We start from the raw sequence: 13,606 nt of genomic DNA, 5'->3' as shown, positions 1-13,606 counted from the left end.
GGGCTTCTTCTGAATCTTGGGATTATTTCTAAGACAGATTTCACATTTTTGTGTAATACCTTTTGCAATTATTAGCATATTGACTCCCACAGCAAATCTTTTAACTGTTTCAACAAGTGACTCGGCTCCCATGTGGGTGCTATCATGTATTTGCTTCATCAGCTTCTTCATTATCGGCAAAGTTACCACACATTGTCCAGTAGATGTCACCCACCATCCCTCGGGAGTTTTTATGCATTTCAGTATTTCTGCTAATTTATTTTCTTTTTCAGTGTATACTGGAATTTCCATTTTTAACATTCTTTCTGGAACTAAGGCTGCCACCGACACGGATAATGCTGCCCTTTTTGCAGCCTCATCGGCCCTTTTGTTCCCTTTAACTATGTCAGTCTGTCCGGACTGGTGCGCTTTGCAATGCATTACTGCTATTTCTTTGGGTTTATTAACTGCTTTGAGTAGTCCCATAATCTCCTTACTGTATTTTATAGGATTCCCTTGAGAAGATAGCAATCCTCTTTCTTTCCAAATTGCGCCATGGGCATGTATAACCCCAAAGGCGTATTTTGAATCTGTAAACACATTAGTTCGTTTTCCCTCTGATAATTCCAGAGCCCGGGTTAAAGCAATCAGTTCTGCTTTCTGGGCAGATGTATTTGCTGGTAGCGATCTTGCTTCGATTTCTCCTTCCAAAGTGACAACAGCGTATCCGGCCCTTCTTTCTCCCTTTACTATAAAACTGCTCCCATCGGTAAATAATTCCCAGTCTGGATTCTGCAATGGAATATCTCTCAAATCTGGACGGCTGGAATATACTCGCTCAATAGTTTGCAGACAGTCATGAGCCAACCTCCCCTCTTCATGGACTGGTAATAGAGATGCCGGATTAAGGGTATTAGACACCTTCATGGTTACATCTTCTTGCTCAAGTATCACTGCCTGGTACTGCACCATCCTACTTGGGGATAACCAGTGATGCCCTTTTTGTTCTAAAACTGCTGCAACAGCATATGGCACATAAACAGTCACTTTTTGTCCCAATGTCAATTTCCGTGCCTCTTGTATTAACAGCACAGCAGCTGCAACTGCTCTGAGGCATCCTGGCCACCCTGCACTTACTTTATCCAGCTGTCTTGAAAAATAAGCCACAGGTCTTTTCCAGTTTCCTAAAGTCTGTACAAGCACTCCCAAAGCCTGGTGCCCTCTCTCATGTACATAAAGCTCAAATGGCTTTGTTAGGTTCGGAAGTCCTAATGCAGGGGCACTCATGAGAGCAATCTTGATTTCATCAAATCCTTTTCGGCACTCTGGAGTCCACTCCAGCAAGTCTCCCGGCCCCTTAACAGCTTCATATAAAGGCTTTGCCATTAATCCAAAATTAGGTATCCACAGGCGACACCACCCAGCCATTCCTAAAAATCCCCTGAGTTCTCTTTTTGATTTTGGGGGGGCGATCTGACAAATCGCTTCTTTTCTTTCGATTCCTAATCTTCTCTCCCCCTGGGATATTTCAAATCCTAGATAGATTACGCTTTCCTTCATGATCTGTACTTTTTTCCGAGATACCCTGTATCCCGCTGTTCCCAGAAAATTTAATAAACTGATGGTTGTTTCTCTACATTCTTCAATAGTGTCTGCCCCCAGTAAGATATCGTCCACATACTGTAATAAGGTAGTGGTCTCTTTCTTACCTTGCCATAATTCTAATTCTTTTGCAAGTACATTACCAAAAATTGTAGGACTGTTCTTGAATCCTTGAGGGAGTACTGTCCAGCACAACTGCATTTTGCGTTTCGTTGTAGGACTTTCCCACTCAAAGGCGAATAATTGCTGACTTTGTTCCTCCAAAGGGATACAGAAGAAAGCATCTTTTAAGTCCAATACTGTAAAATAGACGTTGGAATCATTTATCGTTGTTAACAAAGTGTATGGATTGGGTACCACCGGGTGCACATCAGTCACTATCTGGTTAATAGCTCGCAAATCCTGTACTAGACGATATTCTTGTGAATGTGGTTTTCTTACAGGCAGGATTGGAGTATTGTACTCGGATTGACATTCTCTCAACAGTCCATACTTTAAGAAATTATTAATCATAGGCTCCAGTCCAACACGGGCCTCTAACTTCATGGGATACTGTTTTCGCCTTACCGGTTTAGCTCCTTGTTTTAATTCCACCTTTACCGGCTCTGCACATCTGGCTCTTCCAGGTTTCTCCGTTGCCCACGCAAAAGGGATTACTGCGTCCATTACTTCAGAGGGAATTTCACTTGGTCCATCCTCCACCTGTTCGGAATCCAGTGTTTTCTGCAACATATATGCTTGTGCCTTCCAGGCGTTACTTTGTGGAATGTGCACCTTAACTTTGTTTTGATCAAAGGTTATCTGTGCCCCCAGTTTATTCAGTAAATCCCTCCCCATTAGGGGTAATGGGCATTCTGGCATGTATAAGAATTCATGTGTTAACACTTTATTTCCTATTTCACATTTAATTGGTTGACAGAAAGGTTTAACCTCTCGCTTTCCCGTGGCCCCAATTACTGGCATAGAGAATTTACTCATTGGTCCCTTACAGCTATTTAGTACTGAGTGTGCTGCTCCAGTGTCTACTAAAAATTTAACTGTTTCGTTCCCCAGCTTTACTGAAACCAGGGGTTCGGCTGGGGAATCCAATTCCTCAACCCCCGGTCCCCGTCAGTCTGAATCCTCTGTACCAATCATGAGCAAATCTGCCTCTGGAACAGATGCAGACTCAGGTTTCCAATGATCTGTTTGTCTCTTCGGGCACTCATTTTTCCAGTGCCCCTTCCCCCTGCAAATTGCACACTGATCTCTCCTTAGCGGAATTCTATCTCTTAAATTCCCTCTTACTCTATACCCTCTTCTACGTCCTTGTCCTTTCGGAAAACTCCCTCCCTGAGAGGGAGTTTGTGCTTGGGCAAATGCAGCTGCCAAGATTGCAGCATTTTGCCTCTTATCTTTCAGTTTCTCCTTTTGTTTTTCCTTTCTCTCTACTTCTTCCCTATTATTGTACACCTTATATGCAATTTCTATTAATTGCGATATCGACATTCCCGACATACCATCTACTTTCTGAAGCTTTCTCCTTATATCTGGTGCTGATTGTCCTACAAATAATGTAGTAAAAGTTATTTTATTTGCTTCGTCCTCGGGATCCAAGTCTGTCCATTTTCGGGCAGTTTCACATAACCGCTCGTAAAATGCAGAGGGATCCTCAGTCTTACCCTGTGCGACTTGATATAGTTTTGCAATATTTGTGGGCCTAGGCACTCCATGCTTTACCCCATATAGTATTAACTGTTGGTACTGTTTAGTCATTAACCTGCCTGCCCCTGTGTTTTGATCCCAACCCGGTTTCCGGGTCGGCATAAAACGGTCTGGTCTGTCTCTGGCATTTTGCTTTTCATTTTCCTCTTGAGCTTTATCTAATACCATTCTTTTCTCCTCAGGTGAAAGCAAAGTATTTAAAAGCCCTTGTAAATCCTGCCAATCTGGATTATGATTTTCAATTATCATTTTAAAGGATTGATACATTTTTTCTGGATTTTCTCGGTACGACCCGGTAGACTCCTTCCAATTCATTAAATCTGTAGTTGAAAAAGGGACCTTCACATACACAGGCATCCCGTCTGGTCCGACTGCTTGACGCAGCGGGGCCTGAATCACGGGATTTTGTTGAGCCCGAGTGGCCCGAGTTCTGCCTGCAATCGGGCTACATGCCTCACTTCCCTTATTTCTGCTATTAACACTATCTTGATCTCTTTCAGGAGAGACCAATAATTGTACATCCTCTTCCTCATCACCCGCTTTTAAACATCTTTTCCCAATGCTACAAGCAGAGCAACACCGAGACATTTTCTCTTTGTTTCCCATCATCATTAACACATTTGAATCAGAAATCAACAGCTTACATTTTTTTCTAGTTTCATGATCATTTCTCAGAGAGAAGAACAAATCTACATATGGGACCTCATCCCATTTGTTCTGTCTTCTGCAAAACAACATAAGTTGCAAGATTGTATTATAGTTTAGCGTTCCCATTTCTGGCCATTTTTCCTCATCTTCCAGTTTATACATTGGCCACCACTGAGTACAGTATTCCTTTAATTTTCTCCTTGTTAAAGGATTCCCACCAAACTTTCTCCAATGTTTCAGGATGCATCCTAAAGGAGAACAGGAGGATACCCCCACAGATTGTCCTGTTCCCATATTACCACCCTTAAAAGAACGTTCTTACCAATTACGCTTTCGTACACTCCAGTCGTCACTGTCCAAACGTGTACAAAGCTTACCTTTGGTTACCACAACCAATTACCCTTGTATCATACCCTTTATGCAATGTCTCTTAATAATTACTGCGTTGCACCTTTGAGTCGCTTACCTGTTCCGACCAGGGAGGGTGCTCACGGAGTCCCCGAACAAAACGGTCGGTGCGCGCTGGAGTCTGATGAGCAGCGTCTCCCTGCCGGAACTGGCAAGACGATCCGGGCAAGGCTTTACAGCGAGGGTCCCACCAGAGTCGCCAGAAAACTGTTGTCCGAAAAGCGGATTCGTTGCCCGGTGTGCAATGAGCCAATAATTACACACTCAGGAGAGACATTTATTTATTTATTTCAGAGTTGCGCAAGCCTGGGTGCTCGGTGGTCTCCCACAAATCGAGCACACCCCCCCAACTTTTCAGGTAGCATTTATACAAACAAATTGCCAGATTTGCGACTTTCCCTTGTACACTGATTGGTTAGTGATTTCTTCATTCCCTGGGTCCCACCCCTGCTTCTCAAGGTCCTGATCAATTAACACTGTCCCAGCTAGGTCAGTAGACGTTATCTCCCAAGGTCCTGACGAAGAGGACATAATCCAGACCCCTTAATTAACACTGTTTCAACAGTGAGAGGAGGCTTTGCTTCCCAAGGTCCTGGCACCCAAACAGGCCTTATTTCTCAGCCTTGGCATCCTCCCTTTCGGAGAGTGGGGCACAGGAATGCAGACTGCTTGTAACTCCCTTATCTTTCCAGCCTGCACCAGCTCTGGGGCCCTTTCTTACCGAACTAGGAGCGCGGCCTAAGGCTTCGGCAAATTTAGCTACTTATGCTAAGCAAGTGTGCGGCTACTCATGCTAAGCAAATTCTATCTAAGATAGAAGTTATCCAAATCTACCTACTTCAAACATTCTTTCTGAGCTTCTCAGGGTTGCCTTGTAACACATCTACTCTAGCCTGCTGTCCCCAAGCCTTTTGCTGAGAGTCCTTGCTCTCTTCAGACCTGCCCAAGAGAGGTGCCATTTCCCAACAGGCTTGACAAGAGGAAAAGCAAAGCAACCTCTGTTTTGGCAGTATTCCCGAAGTGTCTTGGTGCTGCTTTGTCACTGCTTCCAGAGGAGAGAAAGAACAAGCAAGCACCTTATTGCCACCCCAAGGGACTGGGATGCAGCCTGGCTTTAATGGCCGCCTGCTTCCTTCTCGTCTACACGCACACCCAGGCCATCCCGCATGCTTCTGCAGCCAGGTCAGCAACCACAGCAGAGGTTCCTGGGAGTGCAACTGGGCATTACGACCCAAGCGCTTGGGGTGAGGCTGGAGCTACGAGAGCTGCTGAGGGGAGCCGTCATGGTGGTGAGGGGAGGCTGGGTGATTGCAAAGGTGGGGGTCCTGTGCTCTTCCGGGGTGATCAAATGTGGGGGGAAGGAGGGCATCTTGGCAGTTGCCTCAGGCATTACCTCCTCCTAGCCATTCATCCTCTTCTTCCTCACTGACATCCCCCACGTTGCCATGGTCAGCCTTGGAGCAGCTGCCTGGCTTCTGCCAATGCTTGAGGCGGTTGTGGCACAGCACTTTCTGAGGGGCCACCTTGACCTTCACCTCAGACCATGGTGGGTGCCAGAAGCCACGGGAGTCACACTGTCGCCAAGATGTTTCCCCTGGGAGTCTCCATGAGAGGACCACAGCAGAGAAGGCCCAAGAGGGACCACATGCTCCCTTCTCCCCCTCCCACGTGCCTGCGGAGGAATTCTGCAACCTCATGGACTTCCTTGCCACGTTTGACAGCCCTTGGATGGCCATAGAGGCAGCCTGGCAGAAAGGAAGAGGTGTTGTGGTGGTGCATGAAGAGCTCGTCTCCAGCCCCCCCACGGAATCTCAGGGGGTGTTCCTCTCAGACAGAGCGGGTCCATTTCCTCTCCTGCAGCTCCCCTGTCCCCCCCAGCTCAGCAGGAGACTGGGAAAAGCCATGCATGGCCAGAAGCTGGGCAGCCCCAGAGTGCAGCATGCCAAAACCATTAGCAAGCCCAATGACATGCAGGGAGCAGAGGAAGTGGGTGGAGACAGGGGTGAGTGTTTTGTGCCGCCACATATCTCTCTTGTGAAACTTGGGGCACAAGGACTTCTCCCAGAGAGGAAAGCCACAAAGACCATGCTCTGATTTGAGTAGGAACTAATTGTAGAGCTTTGGACTGAGATGCACACAGCAGAATCCTCTCCTTAGCCACTTCCTGTGGCACTTGCACGTGTATTTGGCATAATGCTCTCCTTTGTGGAGGGCTGAGGCTTAGAGCAAGTGTCCTGCCAAAATCACCCACCAAACAGGCCAAGACTTGGCAGCCCGGCCTGCGTGGCTGAGCAATAGCTATGGCTGGGGGGGACTGCCCTCTTGCCTGGGCTTGGCACAAGTGCCACCTGTGTCGTGAGCTCAGCTGTGTCACAGCACTGCCCAGCTCTCTGCACAGAACTGCCCAGCAGTGCTAGGTGGTCCTTTGCAAAGCAGCGTTGCTTTGGGGCTTCCAGCTCTCCTTGGCTGACAGCACCCCACTCCTAGGCCCCCACTTGGTCCTTTGTACTATGGCCGTGCTTTGTGGTCACAGGGAAGACAGCTCTGTTGTTAGCTGTGTGAGCAGAGAGAGATGTTGGGTACTGGGGCAGGTGATTATTGCCATCAGGTCATGAGTGTGGGGGGAAAGAAGGACCCCACGGGAAAGAAGCAGAAGCAGCCTATCTCAGAAGCCCTTTGGCTTGGCTCCCTTTCAGCTGCCTCTCTTTTCCTACAGGCCTCGCCATGCCTCACTCTTCTTTCTAGGCAGCCCAAAGAAATCGTCCTGAAGAGCCCCTTCTCCAGTGCTCCACTGTTCAGTGGCACGGCTGTCCTTATTGCACTACACCCCAGGAGGAGACCAACTTCTGTGCCTGCTGCTGCATGGAATGGGCAGCATGTGCCCAAGCAGCGGGCAGCAGGAAGGCTTGCAGAGCAGCAGCCTGCTTGTGTCTTTGGCCTCGTGCAGGCCTGCCTGAGGGGAAGGACTTGGAACATGCTGGCTGCTGTGAACACATCCCAGGTGTCTCTGAAGGCATGGCAACGGCTTGTGTGTACAGAGGTGTCAGTGTGGACAGTGGGTGGGGTAATGCCCTGCACGAAAACTCTCTTGGGACTCTTAGAATCTAGTAGACAGCCCAAAGTTAGGAACTGGCCACAGTGAGCAGCGTCCTGCCCAACGAGAGAAAACCTCCCCTCACTTGGTCTTTCCTGCGGATAACCAGCTCTCTCATGCAAACACCAGTCCAGCTGAGCACAAAGGAGCAGTTCCGAAGTGCGCAGAGCCACAGAGAAGAGATGTCCTTGCTTCCCTGGAGGTGGGACTCAGCGTGCTGGTGTGCAGAGAGGCAGGCTTATTTCTGGATCCCTTGTGTCCCGCAGGTGTCATCAGGGCACTCCAGCAACCTCCTGGCTTGCTTGTGCCCTGCTCTGCTGTGTCTCCAGCAGCAGCTCTCCAGCTGCTTCAAGTGGCCCAGGAGGAGCAGGGCCTGCAAACAGGAGGCTTTGGCCAGTTGTCTAAGGAAGACCTCCTCAACTTGTTGGTCCTCATCAGGGCATGTCATACAGACCCCCTGCAACCTCACCACCATTGGCCTTCCCACTAATCCTGACCCACGAGGGCCCAGCCGCACCTTCCTAAAGAGCCCTTATCCATGCATCACAGCGCTCCAGCCATGTGAGCTATCCCCCGACATGTCTGCGATGCCCATGAGATTGTGGCCCTGGAACCGCACACCCACTCCTAAGGCCTTCTGTTTGTGCCCCAGGCTGCAGGCAGGAGTATCAGGCCCTGAAGAGAGGCCCCGAGTGTGCTGATTTCCCCACAGCAGTCTGAGAGCTGTCCCCATAATTCCATCCCTGAGGCACTTCCTTATTAGCGTGCGTATGCTGCAGGGGGGCCCCTTCACCCCTCTTCTGCAGACTACGGGCTCTTGTCTCTATTCATCATCTTGGACCCTTTGGCAGCCCAGACCACCATGTCCTCACAGGATACGGGTCATCCTCTCCCTCCCATCTTCTTCCTCAAGTAAAGCTCTCCCTGCCAGGTTGTCCAGCCTGTTGGCAAAGATGCTTTTGCCCCCAGGGGCACATGGGGACCATATCTCCACGCCAGCCTTCATGCACAAAGAGGGGCCCATGAAACCAAAGCCCTGCTGCCAGCACCAGCTGCACACCCAGGGGCTGACCTGCTGGGTCCAAGCACTGCTGCTCAAGCCCATTCCCCTCACTGGCAGCATGCAGGAAAAACCCCACCTGCCCTGCCAGGCCTACAGCCATGTCATCACACTTGGTACTTTCCAGGCAGGATCCTTGGTGCCCATACGGAGCAGCAGCAGCAGCAGCAGCAGCAGCGAACACTCTCAGGACCATATAAGCCTTTGCAGCCTCTCCACGCTCTCCTGGAGCCAAGCTCGTTGTAGCCCAGGTTCAGCAAAATGCACACAGCCCAACACCTGAAGAGCCCCAAGACCCTCCTTTGGCAGCTCCATCTGGCTCCGTCTGCATCAAGGCCTCTGATGGGTCAAGAGAAGTTTCTCTGCCCTTGGCTGGCAATGTGATAACACCTCACAGCAGGGTCTAGGGGTGCTGGGCACAAACTGAGCAGACTCAGCAGTGTGCCCAGGAAACAAGGCTAGCCCTACAGCCCGGCCTCTCTTTGGAAGGCCTCAGCCAGGGCCACGAGCCAAGGCATCCTTCCCCTCGGCTTGACCCAGGAGAGCCTGCCTCTGGGTCAACGTTGGGATGCCCAGACCCATGCAGACGTGGCCACACTGCAGCAAGCCCAGCGCAGGCCCCCAAGCTGCCTGGCAGCTGCAGCACAGCACACAGGAGCAGAGGCCAAGGGTGCTGGCTTTGTGCAGCCGGCAGAAGAGAAGGCGTAGGGGGATCTCACTGCTGCCTGCAAGTGCCTAACGGGAGCGTGCAGAGAGCATGGCGCCAGAGACGTCCTGAGGGGCCTGGGGACAGGTTGAGGGCAACGGCACGGCTTGCGGCAGGGAAAAGTCCCCTCAGAGACTGCAAATGGCCTTGGAAGCCGAATGGTGGTGCAACACTGGAGCAGGGTGCCAGGGCCGTGCGGGAATCCATCGCCAGAGACAGTCAGAGACAGACAGACACCTCCAGAAGACCCTTCCCACCCCAGCTGCTCTCTCACTCTGCGACTGCTTGTAGGGCTTTCTCTGCAGCCCTGACTGCCTTCCTTGGCAGCGCCTGCACTAGTCTTTCTCCTGACATTTCCCTGACACCAAGTAACACGGCGGGAACAGCTGCCGAGGGTTTATTTGGAGCAGAACATGGGCTGTGGGACATGATGCAGCAGCATTGCTGTAGCAGCCAGGAGAGAGCCTCCGTCGCTCTGCCTCTTTGCTCTGCGCCATCTCCCATCTCGGGCCACCTGTGTGGCAGCTGCATCCTCGCGCTGTTCCTCTCACTGCCCTGAGACACAGCGGCAGCTAAAAGCTCTGCGCAGAGCCCGAAGCGCTGCCCTGAGCCGTGATGGCCATCGCCTGGAAGGCGCAGCATGCGGGAGGGCGGTGATGCCTGTGGAGGAAGGAGAGCCGTGGGCGAGGGGCTGGGCAAGTGCAGGGCAAGCCTGAGGGTCTCTGGCTGCGGGGGGAGGCCTCTGCCTTTGTTCCTGTGCTGGCTGCTGGGGCCAGAGGCACACTGTCCCCCGCATCCTGGCAGCCTCCCGCCAGAGCAGATGCCGCTGCCTCGGCTCCTCGGGGCACTGCTGGGGCCAGAGGCGTGCTCTGCAGGTCACCAGCTGCCTCCCTGGCAGCATCTCTGCCCTTCACAATGGGTGAGCAGGGCACCTCCTCAGGACACGGCTGTGGGTCTGCCAAGAGGCTCCTGAGGCTCGGTCTGACCCAGCTCATGACCAAGGCCATGTTTTTCTCCAGCTCCTCCCATTTGCCATGGATCTTCAACAAAGTCCTCTTCCTCATCGCTCCACTCCACGCCAGCATCCTCTGGTGCTCCCCGGACTCTCTTCCCAGCTCCCAGCTCCCGCTCCCTCCTGGGCGCATGGGCGTACAGCCGCTCCTGCACCTCCCACTTGGACCTCGCGTCCTTGAGGAGCTCCACTCGCGTCACCTCCGGTTGCCACAGGTTACAGAAGGAGTTTCTGGCACAGAGCTGAAGCCAGAGAGGGAGATTTGTGAAGGCAGCTGCTTTTGCCACCAGCAATGCCCCCCGCGGCCCTGCCAGCACTGCCACCATCACACTGTTGCAGCAGGGCGCAGCGGCCCATCTTTTACCACCTGCCCCAGCCCATCTTTTGCCCTCACCTCAGTGCACTTCTCTCCCCCGGCACCCTGAGCGCTGGTGCTGCTGCCAGGGCAGATGTGGAGGATCCCCTGGAGCGGCTCCTCCAGGAGCTCCCCAGGGAAAAGCTGTGCCCAGTCCCAGCCCCAGCATGGCAGAGGGGAGCTGCCCTCTCCCAACCCACCCTGGCAGTGCCAGCCCCACCTCAGCCTGCTCCTGAAAGGCTTCAGCATGGTCTTGGAGGCAGCTGGAGCTGCCTCGGGCCCCGGGGCCGTCTGGCGGCAGGAGGGTTTGACATGGGCACAGCAGCAGCAGTGCTGGGAGCAGGGGGAGGAGCAGGGAAACTGGGGTGCAGACCCCTGCCCTTGGCTGCACAGCTGGGGTGCTGGGTGGGCGATGCCTTTGTGGCCGGCCAGGCTCCAGGTTCGGGGTGGATGCCAGCTGGAGGGCAGGAGCCCTGGGATTTTCATGGGCTTCCAGTGCAGCCGTGACTGTGGTGAAGGCAAGTGGGCAGAGCAGGCAGATGCAACTGCAAAGGCCAGGGGCGGGAAAGGCTCGAGGGGAAGGGGAGCACGGGGGGCAGTGTGGCAGGGTGAGCAGCCCTACTCAGGGCCCCACAGCTGGGCCGGGGAGGGTTGAGGGCTTTGGGGCTGGCTGGGCTCCAGATGCTGCTTCATCGTCAGCTCTGTGCCGGGAACGTTGGGGTTTCACCCTTTGCAGGCAGCAGCCTGCGGTGGGGCCATGAGTGGGGCCCTATGTGGACCCAGGCGATGTCCCTCTCAGAAGCAGAGGAGGACGAGGGAGTGTGGGGCTGGCCAAGGGCTCTGCCCCTCGCCCGCTGGGAGGGCAGCCCATGGGACAGGCAGAGCCGGTCTCTGTGCCCGGGCTCTTTCCATTCATGGAACTGCAGAGGAGATTTGGAAAGAGACCAACTCCTCCAGAAGCAACTCCTAAGCAGCAGCAGCAGCAGCAAGCCACCAGAAGTGCCCAGAAGCCTGGAAATGGCTGCAAGAACTGCTCTGTCTCTGTTGGCTGCCTCTGCTTGCTGCTCCGCCAGGCTCTCTGCCAGCTGGGGCAATAGTCCGAAGAGTTGGGCTTTTGTGGGATCTTCTTAATGGATGAAAGCTCAGACTAGCTGATGACTCCTGGGAATAATGCAGCTCCCACAGGCATGCCCCAGGAGAGCTGATTTGCTCCCTGGAGTGAAGGGGCAGCAGATGGGCTCTCCCAGGGCCCTCTCAGCATCCCAGCCCAGGCAATCCTCACCAGCTGGACATCCCTCCCTTTGCTCCCTGGAAAGGCCTGCTGGGCCCTGAGGAATGAACTGAGCATGAAGCAGCCCTGCTGCTGCTGGCAAGTTTGCTGCCATCTCCTTGTCCTCGGCGCTAGCTTAGCTACCTGCATGCTCTTTGGGGAATATTGGAAAGCTGGCACTGGCCAGGCCGGGGCAGGCTTTCACTTCATCGCTGCATGTCTCACCTTTGGGGCTTTTAGCAAGCAGTCGCCCAGCATTTGTAATCCTTGGGGCCTGCTCTTTGGAGCAGTCAGCAGGGCATAGCACAAAGCACTGTGGTGCCGCTCAGCAGAGGGAAGAGCAGGCCATTGCAGGTCAAGATCCACTCCGGTGAGGAACCTGCATGAGGCTGTGTGGCTGCAGAGTGCAAATCTCAGCCTGGTCCTGCCCCTCCCAAGGGCAGGAGGCCCTTGAGGAGAAAGACTGCATCGGTGGAAAAAGAGGGGATTTGCAGTGCAAGAGACAAGCACAGTGCACGCGGGGCAGGCTGTCCTTGGCGTCCTGGCCCAGCACATGTAGAGGGACGAGCACTGAATGTGAGTTGCAGGGAAGAGGCTGTTTAAGCAGCTGCCCACGGAGCAGGGACTTGCGTGAGCTGTTTCCTACAAAATGTTGCCTGCCTGGTGGTGATTAATTGCCCAAAGGTTTCTTGGTTCTGGTGCTTGGAATCAGAGGTGGAAAAGGGAAGGAAACAGCAGGAGCTGATGAGGGAGAGAAATAGCAGAGAGGGATCTGTCTGCGACCCCTAATGAACATCCCTCTGCATCGGCTCCTTCCGGCTCAAAGGGCACAAGACAGGGCAGAAATGCAGGGACTCCCCGGGGGTCCAGCAGGGAGGGTGAAACCTGACTGTGAAGCTGTGACTTCACAACAGCTCCAGATTAGCGACTGGCAGTCAGTTGTGCTCTCCCAATTTACTTTTTTTCTCCTACATCTCCTGAACATTGCACACGGACTTTGCTTTTGTGTTCTCTGTGCCCTCAGTAGCAGCTCACAGCACCAACGGCGCCATCCTCCCCCCTTCCCTTACCCAAACCCACTCCCTCACCAGACTGCCCCGGCCAGCCCAGCTGCAGCACCTTGCAGCCCCTCGTCCCTGCACGGAGGCAGAAGCCCTGCTCCTGCAACCCCACAAGCTGCTTGGCTGCTCTTGCCAGCTCTCGCTGCTGCTGAACCCTGCTCTCCCATCAGCAGCTCAGCTACGACTGCGACCCAGGACATCTCGCTCTGTCTCCAGTCTCAGCCTCTCTCCAGCCGACAAGTCAGGCCAAGGATCGAGCACAGACGGGAGGGACTGAGAGCGCTGTCCTCTCCCCCGATGCTGTGGTCAGGGCGGAGGAAGGACTGACCCTGCCACAGGGGTCTCTGGCAGAGCTGTCTGCACATCAGGCAGATGTCAGAATGGCTCCCACGTCCCCACACAGTGGCTGGAGTGGGGACTCACCTGGCCTCTTTCACTGCCCCATGGCACCGCACCCTCTCTTCTCCCCGTTCAGTAACGAGATGTACAGACATGACCACCCAGCACTGACACACACCATTCCCTCTTCTGCCCTTCCCAGCAGTCAAGGAGACGTCACAAGCCTCTCAGCTCAGGTTCAACAGGACACGTGTGCATCCTCCGTGCTGCTCTTCAGCTTCTCGGGCCATCCCACATGCTCCAGAAAGGACGTGCCACAGCAACATGCATGTCGCAGCCCCCAGCAGATGTGCTGTGCCAGAGCTGGC

This window comes from Dromaius novaehollandiae, unplaced genomic scaffold, assembly GCF_036370855.1.
Source record: "Dromaius novaehollandiae isolate bDroNov1 unplaced genomic scaffold, bDroNov1.hap1 HAP1_SCAFFOLD_33, whole genome shotgun sequence".
Lineage (NCBI taxonomy): Eukaryota > Metazoa > Chordata > Aves > Casuariiformes > Dromaiidae > Dromaius > Dromaius novaehollandiae.
The sequence above is the reverse complement of the archived record's forward strand: the minus strand, read 5'-3'. Positions refer to the sequence as shown.